Genomic DNA, 17,519 nt, shown 5'->3' on the forward strand with positions numbered 1-17,519 from the left:
GAGACCGGGAAAAAAAGAGGACTGTATTTCTGGAGACTAATTCCTGTAAGATTTCTTCAATTTATGAATTGCTAAAAAAGAGATTTAATGGGTTATTTGCAAAATATAGGTGTGTAATTTCTCAGTGCTAGTAATTTCATTAGATCTGTGTTGGAATTTTCAGTAATGACTTTACATTAGTATATAAAGCTGTATTCTATAGCTCCAGCATATAATTTAAATTCCTCTCAAACAAAAAGGTTCACATTTTCTGAATCCTTTGCAGTGGAAATGATGCTAACATTTTTAGTTAGTGTTTTTCATCCTTAGATCTGAAAATTACTTATAAATGCACATATCATTTACCAGAAAGGGCTTTATGTGATCGTGATCAAACAAAGTAAAATTAACATAAAGCAACAATGAAAAATAAACGGTTTCTAAAGTGGGTGGCAATGTATTGCCTAAGCTCTGTTTTGGCAGGGAAAAGTACCTGTGGAAAAAAGTTTTATATTTTTCTAAGTTCATGATGACTTTCACTCAGCAAAATTATTCTTTTCAACATTTTTGTTAATGTAATCACTAGGGACTTATGTGGTTATGTGTGATTTTTTTCTGATATCTAAGCCAGAGGTCAAAGCAAAAAACTGACATTTAGAAAGATGATGTGGATTTGTTGTGCTCCCTGAAGGCCTTGGTCCGTAAGCCAGGAGATGGATCACAAATGCAAAAATTTCCACCTTTGAAGTATTAGAGCTTGTTTCATTGTGGTTTACACTTACCTGATTGATTCCAATCAAGATTTTAACATTTTAAGAAATAAAAAGCAAAAAATTGATTTTCCTCAACATTTTTTTTAATAATGATGTTTCTGGGAAGGTCAAGTGGACATTTTATCATATATCTTTTCAGCAGAGCACCCAATCACATGTGGCATAGACAGCTTCTCTCCATTGTAGAATATGATGCACCATTTTTGGGATCTGTATCAGTAAGGCCACTCATGCTATAGCCATAGCAAGTGTCATCCTGGTACCCTGTGGAAAGTCTAGCAACAATCCACAGACAAAATGTAAGCATTATTTATACTAGCATTGCACTGATAAAAATGAGGGCTTCAGCCTCCCTGTAATCCCTGTTTAGGATTACAGTCATAAATATTACCATTATTAGGCTGTATGATCCATTATTTAAAAGTCCCTTTAAAATTTGTTCTAATGGGATCTGAAGCTGACCAGAGCTCTGGAATGGATCTTCTGAGGATTTTCTGTATAGTGAGCTTCCCTGAAGGCCAAAAGGGCTTTTAAACTAAAGAAGACAGGGTTTTTTTTGAAAATGAAGTATTTGTTTTAAAATGAAATATAGTGCTTAGGAGAAAGAGAGCAGAAAAAAACCCAAACCCATACATCACAGGGTGGGTATCACAGCTATTTGATTAGATTTAAAACATGAATGTTCATTAAAGGAGAACTAGTGGGAAAAATGAAGTCCATTTTGAGATTGAAATCATCCATTTACTCCACATTTCTGAGAAAGACAGAGTAGCCTTAAAAATAACTTAGATCTTTCTTTCATTTTGCTACTGTTTTTGTTTGGTGTTAAATTCCTCTTTGGACTAAGATAATTGAATATTTATGGTATTTTACATTATAATAGTAAATGCATAATAATGAAATTACAATAATGGTACATTTTGCTATGTCTTTAACCTGTTAATTCTAAGGAGAAAGTGATAAAGATCCCTTGATTTTGATATAATTGTGTAAAGAACATTGATGTTAATCTTACAGTGGAAAATTTGAGAAAATTTTCATACATTGTCACTGAAGGCAACCTCACTATAATTGCTTTCTTATGTACTGCTTTATGATACTGGAAATAGTTGATTAATTATGTACTGAAGTGGTTCTCTTGTCAGGAAAGGGTAAAAAAAATCATTTAAATTAGTCAGGTGATTTCACCTCAATGACAAACATGAACACACTTTAACATCAACATTTTTATATATTTCCAAAATCTAATAAACTTCTGATGAATTCCAGAATAGGAGGAATTCTAGAATTCAGGCGGAAAGTACATTTTTTATTACAACTGTTGCAAAAAGACTCTTGCAATACAGGTTTCAGAGAGAGTCTTGCACATCTCTTTGGCTTTTTTACTGACCAGAAGTGAACGACAATCATATGGAACAATTTTGATCGAGTTTATTAACTTTTATATGACAACACAAGATATGAGGTCAAAAAACTGCTAACCTTCTGGACTGGAGTGAGATAATCAATACATTGGTCCTGTCTTAAAGATTCAAGGGAGAACTTTTCCTGCAGAGGGTGGACTAGACCAACTTACTCTTCTGTAATAACCTTCATGAGTGTCTTTGCCCTCACACTGCTTTTCTAAGGTCTGACCCAAAGATCATTCACAGAAAAGAGGATCTTACAGTGGGCTTTGGCTTGGGTTGGTGAGTGAGGTCAGGTCAGGCATCACAAAGCTTGGCAAGAAAGGGAATCAGGTCACAAAGACCACAATGGTAAAGAAAATCCACAAGTGACATTTCAGAGGGGAGTGAAAAATAACACTAAGGCAGAATTCGTCTTGACAAAGTCAGACATCTAAAAGTTACTTGTCATATTTCCTTCATAGCCATAGGGTAAGAAAGAGATGAGACAGTGATTCATTGAACCTGTCTTAGATATCTACTACAGGTTGAGATGAACTGCCTTCTGGAGGGGCCTTTTTCTCTCCTTTGACTATAAAGGAGCCCCGGGGACTAGCTGACATTTAGGGAGCTGGCTTTTAGATTATAAAGTTAGAAAATCCCTGTCAAAGGAATCTGTAGGAGTACCTCTCTTTTGCTCTCTCCTCTTTCCTCCTCCTAGCCATTAAGACAGTACCACAGGTACGTCTGCTGGCTTGAAAATGCACCCTTCTGATCCTCTGGTATGTCTAGAGACTATGCTTTCCTTTAGAAAATCTAAGCAAGGAAACAGACATCTAATTGTTTTACCTGAAATAAGTTCCCTTTTCTCTGAAAACCCATGATTTTTCTGATTCAAGAGTAATAATTTCAGTTGAATAACCTTAGATTACTCACAGTGAGAATACAGCTCAAGGTTCAGCTGCACCTCTATTTTCCTCCTGAATAGGATAAATATCCCCCGGTATTCCTTCCATCTCTTCTAACCATAAGTTAGCAGGAATTCAAATAAGATTGTTCTATATCCCAGGTGCTGTTCTCAATACTGGACTACAGGCAGGGTCCAGAAGTAACAACATTCTTGTTGAAATCAAAGACTGACAAAGTTGACTTGTATTTAGTGTGTATCTTTAGAAATATGGCCCAACAACTCATTCAGGACAATACATATAGAAATAATTTAATCACTTTCCTCGTATTATTATATAGAATAATATAATAATTCTTCTCCATTTTCTTCATGGAGAAGAAAAGCACTTCAAAACAAAAGATACCCTCTGTTTAATGCCACAGAGGAGAAAAACTGGAACCTAATTTCTTTAGACCTAATTTCTGGCACCTAATTTCTTTGGTTACTGGACTGGTTTGAGTTCATTTTTCTCACATTTTCAAAGATTTTTTTACTAGCAGCTTGATTTTTAAAGAGATTTGGTTTCTAAAAATATATGTTGTTCCATAGTGGAGTTTTCCATCATATTGCCTTTTTAAGGACCGAAATATTTGGTCATTGTTAGCCAATGACATTTAATTTTCTAAATTTAATTAAAAATATATTTGGACCATTAAGGTAGTTAATCTTTAGATGCTTTTGAAAATTTAGACTTGCATATTGAATCCATTTATGATTTGTAAGCAATTTTGAAATAAAGTTATTTGATTAGAAATACTACTATTTTTAGTGGACCATAGCTCTTAATTCACGTGTTATATTTTGATTCACTGCAAACAAAAATCTTCAGGATATTAGTAGAGCAAATGGAGGCATCTCTGATAAGACACACATGAGCTGTTTTGGAAATAACCATCACTTGAGATACAGACATTGGTTTCTCTACTTTTTTCTCTTTTTTTTTTTTTTTTTTTTTAATCAATGAGACAGAACAGTATTTGTTACAATAAGGCAAGAGCAGAGAAGAAAAAACTGCAAATAAAACAGAGCAGCTCATACAGTACTGTGAATATTCTGGTGGGACATAAGGTAGTTTGAATTTGACAAGTGTTTAAACATATATGGAGCCAGATTCTTCTCCGGGAGAAGACATGTAACTTAAAGTCACTGTTGTTGTAGCAAATGGAGTTGGATCTCTTAAAAAAAGTTTGGCTCTGGAACAAATAGAAATATTACTTTTATTTTAGTTACGTGTTTAATGTTTGATTCTGAACTTACGGGTGCATCCAAAAAATAGAGTAAGATGTTTAGTATGATTGTGCAGAAATGTGCAATACTGAAGCTAATATGAGCTCTCAGCAAAATGTGAAAGAAAAATATATAAAATAATAAAATAGTCCACTCTGTATTGTAAAATATTTTACAAATTTATTATAATTAATTAAAATACTTGTTCGTAAAAGCATTTACTAAGCATAAAAATAAGTTGGTTTTTTCTCAGTGCAATTCTCAATTGAGTTAGCCAGAATTTTAAGCACTTGCTGGAATGCTTCAGTGTTAAAATATATGAAGGTAATTTTTTCTTTATCTCTTCCATTGTCTTAAGAAAATGCCTAGATTTCTGGTCTTCAGAAATATTTTGACTAGTACTCATCAAAACAGTCTTTTAATATCCTTTCTGAGTCCCTGCACTAATTCCTCCAAAGTTTTAGGATTAGCCTGAGTAATAAACTAGGTTCTGAATAAACTTAACATTGTTCTTCATTGCTTATAAACATATCTGTGTACAAATTAATCAGCCAAAAGCAAGAAAGCCAGAGGAAAACTAAAATCCTCTTTCATGTTTTATCAAGAAGAAATAATATTTTGCCTTCCCTCTGCAGTCAGTTTTGAGGCTTGAAAAAGTGCTAACAATTCTCCCCGGTGAGCACGCTCTTCCCTGTAATCCATGCAGTTTCTGAGACTGAGATGTACAAAGGAAAGAAGAGCACATTTCACAGATTCAACTCTGAAAATTCCATGTGCATTTTCCTCCTTAGGTTTAAACTGGAAGCTAGAAATACTTTTATGTAAAACAGTTATATCCATTCCCACGTAGATTTGCCACACTTTACCTCTGGTACGGCTAGAGCCTGTAGTCCATGTTGTACCCAATGAAAGGATTTAAAGAGTTTGCAAGAGAATGACTGTTTTTGCTTGTTTTTGTGTCTGTCTTGATGCATTTGGATCACAAATACAAACATGTGATTCAAACATAAAACTGGCACGTATCCCCTGCACAGAGAAAATTGCAGTTGAATAGATTATTAATAATGTGAACACACAAAGTAAAACTGATTCCAGATGGTTTTTCCGACTCTGGTAACTCAGCAAATGTGTTAGATAAAGTGTGCTGTTCATCTGCCTCAATAGATAAACTAAGTTATTAAACAGGAATATATACGTAAAAAAACCTCATTATACTTTTAATTTTGATCTGTTCAGAATTTTGGGCCCTCTTTTGTGCTGAGCAATTATTTTAATGCAGGTGTGATGTTCTAGTGAGAGGGATATTAGGCTGACTCTGCTGTCTTGGTTTTGGATTTCACACTGATACAAACAACTCTGATTCATAAGGTTTTGGAGTAAAAGTACAAAACAAGGTATCTAAATATTTAAGTTATAAACTCCACAAAACACGACATTTTTCTTGGTGTCTTTACAAAATCTGGGAGTGAGTTTGATGGATACAATTTGCATGAGCAGACATTGTCACCTAAATATTGAATGGAGGTTCATGTGCTTTTGTATCCTTAGTCAAATGCTTGATATAATGTCAACAGTTGCTTCCCAGCTGAAAGGTTTCAGCACAAATGACTGCTTTACTTCCTGAAGGTGAAAGAACTGTGTTCCCTTCTGCTAGGAACACGTTCAGGCCTTTGAAGTGCAATTCTCATATTCTGAATGCACAATAGGAAAAGTGTCCCTTTTTCTTTGGTAATGTATATTTTCATTCAGACTGTAGGTTGAGAAATGCTTCTCTGTGGGCATTTTTTGATGCCAATGTAGGTTTCCAATTTCAGCTATTTCTTTGTTATGCCCTGGGTTAATAAAACTCATGTTATATCAAGTTTCCAGGAGCAAGAGAAAGTTCAAATGAGGAGAACTTAGTAAGGGACTGTGTCATTTCCGTTAAGCAATCTTGGCTGATTCTGTCCTTTCCCATCCAGGAGATACCTCCAGGAAGATTTCCCCAGTGTATACATTTTTTTAGGACTTCTTGTTCTCTGATATTAAGAGAGTTTGTGGTGGGCTGGCAGCTTGGTCTGGCATGACATAATTTTCCTTTACCATATGACTGACTGTACTTCCCGCAACACAGAGTCTGTGCACAGGGCACAAAGCAATCTTCTGCCAGATAGCCCAGTTCAAGGGCTGCAGTTTCCTGAGTAGGACAGCTGGGATGATGCAGGAGCCATTCTTACTGAGGAGCAGAGTGTCTAGGCTGTGGTAATGCCAATATGATCTCACTGTTCCCAGCAAATCAGCTACGTTGAGAATTTGGGTTTCACAGTGCTGTAGGCATAGCCACTGGGTAGGATGGAGGAAAAGCTTGTGTCTGGTGCAGCAGGATCTTGAAAAGTGTTAAAGGCTATTTTTTGCCTTAATCTCCCTGCAGTGAACTGTCTAACATTCTGTTGTTGGGAGGGTTTATTACCAGTGCTTTGTAGGTCTCTCTCATTGATCTTTGCCTGCAGGCTGTCTGACAAAGTGATCAAAATTATTTTCCCTCTGTCTGCAAATAGACCTCCAGTCCACAGACCCTTCAAAAGGGTTAAAAAGCAAATAAATTCACATACCTGGTGTGAGTCTGTTGCAGGGTGGTGTGTACGTCCAAAATTTGTGTGCTTATGCTTTTTTTTTTTTTTTTTTTTTAGAATGGCTGAAGGAAATTCCTATTTAAAAATCCAAAGTGCAGTAAGTTGCCTGCACAATAATGCATCTAAAAAAATGTTCTATCTTAATTACGAAAGTCAATCCATTGCAAGCATGGTTGCTATTGCTTCTTTCATGGAGTTTGCACTTACTGTCTGTAAAACACATTACCTATCTATGATCTCCACACAAGATGCCTCCCAACTCTTAGGAAAGTAATGTTCAGCAATGCATGAACAGGCTAGACACCTAAATTCTGTATCATGTTTCATACTGGACCCAATGTCAAGTACCTGCTCTGGAAATACAATTTGTAAGTTCATGCCATGTACTTAATTTCCATCTGAATTTAATAGGGACCCTTGGGTATCTAGGATTGGTGTTAGCAATAGACAGCCCATGAAGATACATTGAAACAGCCTTTGGAAACAGAACTGTCTCACTGCCTACCCATCCTCTTGATGCTGAGATGAGAGTGGGATTTGCATCCTAAAACTGTTTCATGAGCTCAGGTAATGAGCTGTTGGATAGGAAATGTGTGCTTATTGGGAAGTAATAGACATGCTTTTCCTTTTAGTCATAATTCAACTTTCAGCCAGGCAAAATGGAAAGTGTCCTTCTGCTGGGCCAGTAACCACTCTAAGAAAATGCTGTCTGCAGTTGTTCCATTGCAGACAGACTGCTGCTATCCAGGAGTGTAAGCTGCCAGGGACAAAAGGAAAAGGGACCTGACACTACTGGGTAGTGGTAAGAGCCACAGTTTGGAAGAAAGGTGTCGCTCCTATCACTGTTCATGCATTTTATCTGATTGCTTTCTAGTTATATGTGCATGAATATTGTTGGAATGGAGATTAATACCTAGGACTCTCAGACTCTTGGCTCTGTTGTGGTTTAACCCCAGCCATCAATCACACAACTTCTCTCTCACTCTCTCATGCCTTCTTTCTGTGATGGGTAGAAGAATCAGAAAAAAGGTAAAATCCGTGGGTTGAGATAAGAACAGTTTAAGAATTCAAATAAATTTAAATATAACAACAACAAAAACATTAATAATAATAATAATAAACATGATAACAATAACAATCATAAGAATAAAAATTTTATTGAAAAGGAGAGAGAGATAAATAAACCCCAAGAGAAACAAATGAGGCGCAACAGAATTGCTTACCACCCATTGACTGCTGCCAATCCCATCCCCAAACAGCACCCTCCCCCTCCTGACTAACTCTCCCCTGTTTATATATTGGGCATGACATTCTGTAGTATGGAATATCCCTGTGGACAGTTTGGGTCTGCTGTCCTGGCCTCGTTGCCTTCTGGCTTCTTGTGCACCTGTTCACTGGCAGAGCATGGGGAACTGAAAAAGTCCTAGAACCATAGAATGGTTTGGGTTGGAAGGGACCTTAAAGATTGTCTAGTTCCACTCCCATGGCAGGTACACGTTCCATGAGACCAAGTTGCTCAAAGTGTCATCCAACCAGAGCTTGGCAATTTTTTTTTCCTGAGAGTTTACTATTGCAGAAGACTTAGAGATGAAACAAAAACGAACTGAAACCGAAACATTTTATTTCATTACTTAACCACAAAATTGTGTAGTTGAGCTATCAGAGGTGTTACAAAACCACATTATTTCAAAATAAACTTAAAAAGTCTGAAACATTTAAAAGTTATAGTGGTGGTGGCTTAAGAGGAATCTTTCTCACTGTAAACTTTTTTGCTTCAAATTGTTTCAACTCTTCACATACTCTTCAGTGTAAATAACTTTTCTGATTTAGTAATGTTTGTGACTGCAGAAGACACTGATGTGTTGTTATGTCCTGAGGCACTGTCAGTCTGTCCAAATAAAGTACTGCTTGAACATGAGGCAGAAGTTGCTATTGCTGCATTAAAAGTTCCAAAGGCTGTAAGCACAGTGTTGCTTGAAGAGTTCACCACAGAAGAATTGCCAGGCAAGGGCATCACTCCAAATGCAGGAGGATTACAACCAGCAGAAATGCTTTCAAAAACTGGAGCAATTCCAAACTGTGATGCAGTGGCAAGACTGGAACTCACTGTAAAGGAGAAACTGGTGGCACTGTTACTGTGGCTGTTCACAGGAAAGCTTGGCAGCCCAAAGTTTGGTGTCTACTGTCCTCCAGTCCAAAGGAAGGCAAGGGTTGAGTGACTGTGTTCTTTAATTCAGATAGCAAAGCCACTTTTGTTGATGCATTTAAAGCTTCCAACTGAGGCAACTGATTTGTCCATTGTCCATTTGGTTGGACAGAATTTATATTGTTCTGAATGTTATTGTTTGCTCTGCAGTTAAAACACTCCAGATGGAACTGTTCTGGAGAGAAATCTGAAAAGCCTGAGACATTCAGCTTTTCTTTCACTGGTGAATAAGATGAAACTGTCCATTGTCCTGAAGATTCTCAAATTCCCATGTCTGTCATACACATTCAAGAAGTCTCTCCTCTTCATCTTTATAGCCATCAGCAATATTTTGACTTTTCGTTAATGCCGAGAATCTGTTCTGCGAGAAGTCCTTGACTTAGGGCAAACACTAAGCAACAACCAAAATATCAGTGTGTTATCAACATTATTCTCATATTAAACCTAAAACCACAGCACTGTACCAGCTACCAAGAAGAAAATTAACTCTATCCCAGCTGAAGCCAGATCTCAGAGGAGTATTACTTTATCCCAGTTCTCTGGGATTTATGTCACAGTGTCATTCCTGACACAAAAATAGTACCTGAACTGATGAACAGTGACTTAACTGAGGATGAGATTCATCTGTCCTAATGTTAATTGCTTTGAAATTACCTATTGAGTAAGAAAGTGATCTAGGCTCTTAATTGGTCGACTGAGAAAAAGACAGAAAATGACTCAGCCCATTCTGAAACAGGAGGTGCTGATGAATGACTGAGTAGAAAGATACCTGTATCAAAAAATATTCCCTTGAGTATGGAGGAAATGGAGAAGACTCGCTTACTAAAAGTGTTGAGCTACTGGACAGCTGAAGTGGTAGGAGACAAATGGCACCCCAGGTCTGCTATAAATCAGAGTTTGGGTTCCCTATGAATCACACTGAGAGTTCCATAATGTGATTCATTTTGAAGAGCAGATGGGATGTCAAAGGAGCAGTCCAGTTCTATGAGCATAAATCTGTCCAGTCTTCCTTCTTCATGTGTGAATATTAAATTATTACCTATGTATGAAGGAGTTACATACCAAAATAGTCTGAACAATGTGGTAAACTGTAACTCTTTTGGTGTGTTTAAGGTAGCTGCAACTTAAAGCCCAGGTAGCTTTCAGAGATCTAGAGAGCCTTCTGAAATGTTACCCTTTAATGTAAATTCAATATATAAATTCGAGGTGAAGAAAGCCCTCATGGATATATTTTATTTATATTTCTCTTCTGCAGAAAGGTAGCAGAGTTTTAGGCTGGGACAGTCTGTACCCCCAGGGGAAAATCTTGTAGATATGCCCTGTACAGGCAAGGACAGAGCAGATCAACTGGCAAGCATATTGCATATGTGCCTCACTTGGTGGAAAACTGGAAGTTTAATTGGGTTTTCCTCCTGCTGTTTTTTAACAATACTGAGCCTGTCACTATGCAGGGAACTTTGTATATGAAATATGTCAAAAGAAAATTAAGATAAGTGGCATCTTAGTGAGTCCTTTAATGCTTAGGGCATGGATGGCAAGTCTCAAAAGACTATGGCAACAGCAGAAATAATATGTAAGAAAATAAGGCAAAAATTACCACACAATGTAGGTTAGTTATATGCAAATCAGGAAACATTAAACATCATTATCCTAATATTTTTTAAGAAAGAAAGCACAGAGCTCACAAAGAATGTTAGACTGCCTGGTCCCAGCAGTGGCAGAAATCCTTTTCAATTCCCATGTGGCACCAGCAGCAGTAATGTAGGTTTCTGTACACTCTACTCATAGTGTGTCAATGCCAACCTCAGAGGTTCTCCAGGAGATGCAATACAGTGACTTGAGCACTGGTCCAGGTTCACCAACAGATTTGGGTGCTGGAGAACTGAGTGTCTCTGTGTATAGTCCAGCTTTAAGCTTCCTACTGCCACACAGGAATCCACAGCAGAGAACCTTACATTGCCTGTCCTCTGCCCCTCAAGGATGCCTCACAAGGAATTCACAGTCAGCACTTGGAAGGGAAAGTTGTCTCAAAATCCCTATGAGGGGCAATGGGAAATAACCTTCCATCTCACATCCTCATCCTTGCCTGGACCCATAGTCATCCAACCTGTGCCTCCAGGAAAGTGCTTCTTTCCAGACACACTGGAGTAAGTTGTTTTTCTTCAGAGGTGGAACGGTAGTCATTTCTTACAAGACATAACTAGAGGAAGTAGAAGAGACTTCCTTACATATAATCTTTGTAGTGTAATTCTGAGTGGGCAGAATACTCCACATGGGATGCAATTCAATTCCCTTCTCCACCTGAAAGAATTCCAAACACCTCCCACCACCTAGGTGAGTGTCCTAGCCAGAAGGTATGCTCTGGTGAATGTTAATGGCAAGAGAAGGAAGAGGGACAGAAGGAAAAGGGCTGTTATTTACATATTTTTTAAAGGTTAGCTAAAATTGAATGGGACTGACTTAATTGTTAAGACATTTCTGTAGGACAGGGGTACTGGAAAAGAGCAAAACAGCTTGCCCAGCCCTAGAGTGTCCAGCTTTGGGCCAGCCAGCCACGAGTGACAGTTTTGCATGAAAGGTGAAGTTCCTTCACGCTGTAGTTTTATCTGCCCAAGTTAATGGAAAACTTGTGAAATGCATCCAGTTCTTCACAGTTAAAAGATTGTCATACTTAAACTTCTTCTTTGACAATCCTTCCACTTTTGTGGCACACGTTACTTGGAGACACATGCTGGTTAGGTCTCTTCCATAAATTTTCTCCCCCTTTTTTTCAGTGTCTCTGCTCAAGCTTTTAGCTGTTCTTCCATTCATGGTGCTGTCTTTGATGTCTGTTTATTCCTGGTACCATGCAGTGTCACATAATCAGGTTGCAATAGTGTCACTGAACAAATCCTTCCTTCCAAGCAGCAAATATATCATGCTGTTGGACCTGAATAAAGGTATACTCTCTTTTGAAGGACCCATATTTCCAGTGTCATGTCTGGGCAGCTAATCCCATAAGATAAGTTCAAGGAGTCATGGAAATAGCCCCAGATAATTTATTTTTTTCTGAAGTACCAGCACCCTTTTCTAAAAAAAAAACAATTTTCAAAGTCCAATGTGAAAATAAAGGAAAAGGTACTAAAGACAATAGTAGAGTTCACAACAATTGTTTGAAATTTTTTTGTTGCTTTACACTTTTGTCTTTCTATTTTTAACTAACTAGTATGAAATTTTTCTTATTTAATGTCTAAATAGCTGCTGTTTGTCTTTTGATAACTTCATGCCTTTGACTTATCCACAGTATAACTTACTGGTATGATGGGTATCATGAGCAACCATAACTGTGTGTTTTGCTCCAGAGAGCTGTTAACTGATGCCAAAGAAATAACACCATGATTTCACCACACGTTCTGCACAAACTTAGGAACGTGTTTTGCAAGTTAACTGCAAAGCACCTATGTCTTTGGGAAACCCTATCATCCACAAAGTTCTCTGCAGTGGGTACAAACATGCAGGAGAAATGGATGTATGCATACCATATAAATTTTGTGTGAAATTCACTTCTGTGTAGAAGCCTAATGAGAAGTCTAAACACCACTTCTTGTCCGATTTTATGGAGAACCTGAGCTTTGCATTTGCTATGTGTTTGGAATTTTAAGTTTAGTTAATACACCTACTGCGTGCTGTATCACAGGAATGTTAAAATGCTAGGAATTTTCTTCTGCTGATATCTCTCGGTGTCTGAATGTATGTTTATACTCATGTGGTTCAACCATTTGACTGATTTACTTAGCAATACTTTTTTTTTAAAAAAACAACCTATCACTGATTAAATTTGGAATTTTCCTTCCATCTCTACCTTGTTGTTCTCAGACAATGAGGCTGCATTTGGCATGTGCTGACAGTGCATGCACTCTTTTTCAAATATCCCTGTTCAAATTTAACCACACTTTGGTTTAAGGGGACCTTTTACAAATACCTGGATGACCTGTTATTTCTTTATATATGACCCCACAAAACAGTATACTAATTAAGGGGTTTCTCTTTCCTTATTATCATGTTGCTTTCCTGTACATTTTTGTCCACTTATATATCAGCTAGAATTCTGTAAGGCAGGGACTAGTAATTTTTTTTTAGGCTATGCACATCTTGAGATCTTTATCTGTGACTGTATTTTTGTAGCTCTCAAAATAATAAGCATAATTTATAGTGCTTTTCTGTTTTGTAGCGTTGAGTTATTCCATAAGATCTCAATGTGAAAAGTTGCTTCAAAGGGAAGCTGCTGGTTATGAACATAGAAAGTTGTCAACTTGTGAAGTAGTTTGACTCCTGAAGAGAATCTTCCTGTTTAAAAATACTTAACACCCCTTTGTAGTATTTTTTGATCTTATGTTGAAGATTTTAAATTGGCTTTTGGACCTGTGTTCTGCATTTTATAGAGCTGAGTTTTATGTTTGTTTTTTTTTTCTTGGAAGATCATTCAATTCCATTTTCTCCTTAGAAAAATGTCATATGAGATTCCTGTGAACCCAAGACAGAAAACAAAAGCTTACAGTTAATAAAATGCATTTACCTGTGTGTGTAAGCTGTGACTGACTGAACTTCCCCCAGCACTGCTGTTATTATATACCATACATCTCCCACAGATATACAAGACTCAAGGGCAGTGAGGAAGAAAAGTTTTTTGTATAAATGCTGGTATGTAAGACTCCTTCACCTTCTGAAGCTGTTGTGCCTGAAGTGTGGAGTAGCCAGGAGAAAATTTGATAAAAGAACTGTTGTGACTCAGCCGTACATTCAGCTGCTTCTCCTAGATCAACACTTACAGTTGCAAAGGGTTTCTGTGAACAGATGTGCAACAGTTGTGGTCCAGCCCAGAGAGATTTTATAGTAGGGGAAAGTAGAGAGAAGAGGGGAAGGGAATGGAATCATAGAATGGCTTAGTTGGAATGGACCTTCAAGATCATCTCATTCCAACCCTCCTACCATGGGCAGAAACACTTTCCACTAGACCAGGTTGCTCAGAGCCCCACTCAACCTGGCCTTGAATACTCCCAGGGATGGGGCATCCACAGATTCTTTGTGCAACCTCTGGCAGTGCCTCACCACCCTCACGGTAAAGAATTTCTTCCTAACATCGAAACTATTCTCTTTCAGTTTAAAACCATCATCCCTTGTCCTATTACTACCCTACTGAAACCTTACTGAAGTCTTTCTCTGTCTTTCTTACAAGTCCCCTTTAAGTACTGAAAAGCCATAATAAGATTTCTCTGGAGCCTTTTCTCCTCCAGGCTGAACAACCTCAACTCTGTTAGCTTTTCCTCATAGGAGAGGTGTTCCATTGTTGACTTATGTTTCAGTAATGACCATGAAAACTGATGCTTTCTGTGAAAGGAGGTGGGCTTCTCCCCCTTATCAGCTGAGGTTTGTTTTAAATTGCTTGAGCTGCTCTTAAGGACAGGACTGCTGGTGACAGACAATGCTTGCTCTTACTAAGAGGAGGGTATTCCAGTGTCACTTTGTCTTAGACAGAGATGATAACTACCTACTTAGGTACTTACATCCTTTTTAATTCCTCAAACCTACTTCAGACTTGATGTGTCTCAACATTTTTCTGTCATCCAAAGACTTCCAGACAATCGTCTTGTGGTTGTTTACTAACAACTTAAATATACTAAATAGTATTGCCCCTCTACAGCTCCCTGTAAATTCTTACCGTTTGCATGCCTAAAATCTCTACCTTTGTAATTTTTAAATCAGTTTCAAATCCCAGTACATGGGATTGACATTTAGCCCATCATTAATTAGTTTGCTTAACAGCCTTAAGAAGAATGTAATGAAAATCTAAGAACCTCATCAAGCAATCCTTTCTTCTGCAATTAGTCCTTAGCTGTTTGAGTAGTCCCATTTAGGTTAGCAGTGAGATAGGATCATAGATTTTGGCAGCTGGGGCTTTTGTGCTGACATGAGTCACAAACAAGTATTCACATCTGGAGGAACATTTACTTAGGTGAGACATCCCAGTACATGGGTACATGGTGTTGCTTCCCCAGTGCTGGTCAATGTGGTAGCTCTATGAACTCTCAGAATTTTCCAGGTTCGGTTGTTGTTTGCCCATACTGCAGAGGGATGAGATACTGAGAATGGGGGCTCTTTTCCCCACCTTCAGCCTTCTCCTGTAAGTTTATTTCATCCAATGTTCTTCACAAAGAAAATGAGGTTCCTCTTCCCAAATATCAGCAGCTGGGTAGCAGAAGTACCCTCTCAGTACCCTCTCAGTATTGAAGTGATATACAGAAAAGCTCTTACCCAACTGGCATCCCTACGGGGGAGCAGACAGGTTCAGCCCATCAACCAATCTCAGTAATTGTGATGGAGCCTTCTCTGATCTCCCTCCCCACTTAAGCTACATAGATATTATTTTCTTCGAGGGAGGGGAAAAGGTAAAATTACGGTTGATGTTATTTCATGTTTAGGAGAATTTGAGTGTCTTTAATCATTAGCATGTGTAGGGTAGAGTATAAAGATTATTATGTATTTTTGAGTTAATGAAGTAAAGTTCAGCTTTTGATTCCCATCTGGATCATTCTTTGGTATAGTTCCCATTAGCTGCATTGTTTTCAATGGAGCATAACCACAACAATACTGTGTTGGTCCATCCTTTGTTTCATATGTGCATTGATTTAGACATAGCATGACTGCAGCACCTTTGTGCCACTCCATCCTTTATTTCAGGTCTCCCTCAGAGCAATACACCAAGCTTCCTCAGTGTTCCTGCTCCTAAGGTGTGCAGACAGTTTGTCCTTGGTGAGCTATAACCAATGCATTCCTTGATGAACTTTCTTTTTCGGTATCCCCACATATACATATATGTGTATGTATTTGTGCATTTATATACACTTTCCCTCCCACTTTTTATTGTCAGATACTTGGAGGTGTACAGGGTAAGAGATGAGCAGAACAGTAATTCTGAGTTGTTGATGCCTGGGTGGTGAGTCAAGTGGTTAATCAGCTTGGTGGTTAACTGCCTGGGGCATCAGAGGCAAGGAGCAGCCAGGCAGCTGAGGATGAGCAAAACCCCACGTGGATTTCCTGAGGGGGCCCAATTAAAAATGCTTTGTATTATACAACTCTATATCAAATAAAAATATCCAAGTAGGCCTGTTTAAAGTCAGAAGTTTCTCAATAGATGATCATAAATATGTCTGAAAAGATCACCATCTTATTTTTTAAAAGGCCTGGATAAAACTGTCATTAGAGTTAATAGGTCTAGTCATAATGCTGCTAGAAACTATTACAAGTAAATAGAAGCAAATGCTGGTGACAAATATTTGGGAATGCTGAACTGTGAACAGAAACATTTGTCAGCTTCATCATCAAAGCAATAGCTAATGTTGATATCTTGAGAAACAAAAAGTGTCACTGGAGAGAGATAATGCTGTGTTTCTTTTTTGTAAGTGAGCACTGAAATGCTGGTGGCAAATTCAGCCAGAGTATTTTGTGTGGTTTTAAAAGGATGGTTTAGTGCTTTCATTCCCTTCTATTGGCTCACTGTACAAATGGCAGCTTAAATACTTTTACAACTGCAGATGAGCAGAGGGCATATTCCATGGAGTTTCTCAGGCAGGAAAAATCACAGCATGTGGCACTATAAATATGACATTGAACATTTGCTGTTTGTACAGAGACCTATGATAAACCCAGAGCAGAAACATAAATCTTCCTTCTTCATTTAAGACTGTGCCTAAATAATATAGTCTAGTCTTCTAATTTAAATACAGTGGTTTTTCTGGGGGAGAGAACATCTAATTTACAGAAGAATGAAAGTACTAGCTGTTTTAAATTTTTTCTTTGTGCTGTTATCTTTTATCATTGAGATGGTTAGATCTTCTGGGATGGAGTATTTCTTATACTTAGGCATAAGATGCTATAAAACACGAGACTGTATAGCTAATTATGTGTGGGCAAATAAGGTCTCTTTTTTCACTGCTCAGTATTAAAAAATCAAAATCCATTAAAGCATGAGACACAGAAAACTCAATCAAGTTCATAGGTACTGAAAAAAACCTCATATATATATATGAGTACTTTTTTACCAATAATAAAAGTCTAAAAATGAGAGATGTGAACTAGAGCAAGTGATTTTGAATGAAGATACTGACAACTCAAGTTCAGCAGGAGAGAATTACAGAGAGCCCAAGGAACTAAGCTTAAAATTAATTCTTTTCATTTGACAATCATTGAGCAAGATGACCTACCATAAGAGGCAAGTCTGAGGAACTGTCTCAGTAAGAAATGACACCAGAAGAGTTTTAGAAAAGTCAGTGGAAAGAGAAGAATCAAACTGATGACATCAGGCAGTATGAGACGAGTGTGTACCTGTTGAACCCAGGGCTGAATTTGCTG

General features: G+C 37.7%; 1 pseudogene; it reads right to left on the bottom strand.

Annotated features, from left to right (window-relative positions):
* Window positions 1-8,611: 8,611 nt before the first annotated feature.
* LOC116784061 lies at window positions 8,612-12,452 on the bottom strand (annotated as a pseudogene).
* Between the last annotated feature and the right edge of the window lie 5,067 nt (window positions 12,453-17,519).

The sequence above is a fragment of the Chiroxiphia lanceolata genome, chromosome 3 (genome assembly GCF_009829145.1).
Source record: "Chiroxiphia lanceolata isolate bChiLan1 chromosome 3, bChiLan1.pri, whole genome shotgun sequence".
NCBI lineage: Eukaryota > Metazoa > Chordata > Aves > Passeriformes > Pipridae > Chiroxiphia > Chiroxiphia lanceolata.